Source organism: Heterodontus francisci, unplaced genomic scaffold, assembly GCF_036365525.1.
Source record: "Heterodontus francisci isolate sHetFra1 unplaced genomic scaffold, sHetFra1.hap1 HAP1_SCAFFOLD_1188, whole genome shotgun sequence".
Lineage (NCBI taxonomy): Eukaryota > Metazoa > Chordata > Chondrichthyes > Heterodontiformes > Heterodontidae > Heterodontus > Heterodontus francisci.
This window is the reverse complement of record NW_027141644.1, coordinates 77,501-79,095: the sequence shown is the minus strand read 5'-3', so window position 1 is coordinate 79,095 and position 1,595 is coordinate 77,501. Positions and strand designations below refer to the sequence as shown.

The following is a 1,595-nucleotide window of genomic DNA, read 5'->3' as shown; positions in this document are numbered from 1 at the left end:
ACAGGGGGAGACAGGGGGAGACAGAGGGAGACAGGGAGAGACAGGGGAGACAGAGAGAGACGGCGGAGACAGAGGAAGACAGGGAGAGACAGGGGGAGACAGGGGGAGACAGAGAGAGACAGGGGGAGACAGAGGGAGACAGGGAGAGACAGGGGGAGACAGAGAGAGACAGGGGGAGACAGAGGGAGACAGAGAGAGACAGGGGGAGACAGGGGAGACAGAGAGAGACAGGGGGAGACAGAGGGAGACAGGGGGAGACAGAGAGAGACAGGGAGAGACAGGGGGAGACAGAGAGAGAGACAGGGGGAGACAGAGGGAGACAGGGGGAGACAGAGAGAGACAGGGAGAGACAGGGGGAGACAGGGAGAGACAGAGGGAGACAGGGAGAGACAGAGGGAGACAAGGGGCGACAGAGAGAGACAGGGGGAGACAGGGAGAGACAGAGGGAGACAGGGGGAGACAGAGAGAGACAGGGGGAGACAGAGAGAGACAGGGGGAGACAGAGGGAGACAGGGGGAGACAGAGAGAGACAGGGGGAGACAGGGAGAGACAGAGGGAGACAGGGAGAGACAGAAGGAGACAGGGGGCGACAGAGAGAGACAGGGGGAGACAGGGAGAGACAGAGGGAGACAGGGGAAGACAGGGGGAGACAGGGGGAGACAGAGAGAGACAGGGGGAGACAGAGGGAGACAGGGGGAGACAGGGGGAGACAGAGAGAGACAGGGGGAGACAGAGAGAGACAGGGGAGACAGAGAGAGACAGGGGGAGACAGACTGATCTCCCAACATTTCAGGCAGCAGGAGGAGTCTCAAATTCAGAGCGTCAGTTTCCAATCATCAATTTGTCCTGGTCAGTTTGACTGTGTGAGATTCTGTGATACACTGTCAGTGAGTGATCTCTCTGGAGTAGGAAGCTGTGATTTCCCAACGATTTGAAGTGTTTGAACAAACTCCCTGCTGGAAAAGGTTCCTGTTCTGGTAATATCTCATTCCTATCTCTTCCACACTCACTGTTTCCCTGCTTTTCAAACTTCACCTATTTTCTGAAACTCTCGTAATAATTCTCCAACACACACGTACATTCACACACACACAGACACACACACACACACAGACACGCTCACACACACAGACAGACACACACACTCACACACAGACAGACACACACAGAAACGCTCACACACACAGACAGACAGACACACACAGAAACGCTCACACACACAGACAGACACACACAGAAACGCTCACACACACAGACAGACACACACACACACACACAGACAGACACACACAGAAACGCTCACACACACAGACAGACAGACACACACAGAAACGCTCACACACACAGACAGACACACACACACACACACAGACAGACACACACAGAAACGCTCACACACACAGACAGACAGACACACACAGAAACGCTCACACACACAGACAGACACACACAGAAACGCTCACACACACAGACAGACACACACACTCACACACAGACAGACACACACAGAAACGCTCACACACACAGACAGACACACACAGACACGCTCACACACACAGACAGACACACACAGACACACTCACACACACAGACAG

General features: G+C 54.4%; 1 protein-coding gene across 1 annotated transcript in view; it reads left to right on the top strand.

The window, feature by feature from the left end:
* Positions 1 to 737: 737 nt before the first annotated feature.
* The window catches only part of LOC137364263 (embryonal Fyn-associated substrate-like), a gene marked incomplete at its 3' end in the record, with an annotated part of 76,792 nt that continues 75,934 nt past the window's right edge, over positions 738 to 1,595 (top strand). Inside the window, exon 1 of the mRNA XM_068027592.1 lies at positions 738 to 977. The remainder of the gene's footprint in view (positions 978 to 1,595) is intronic.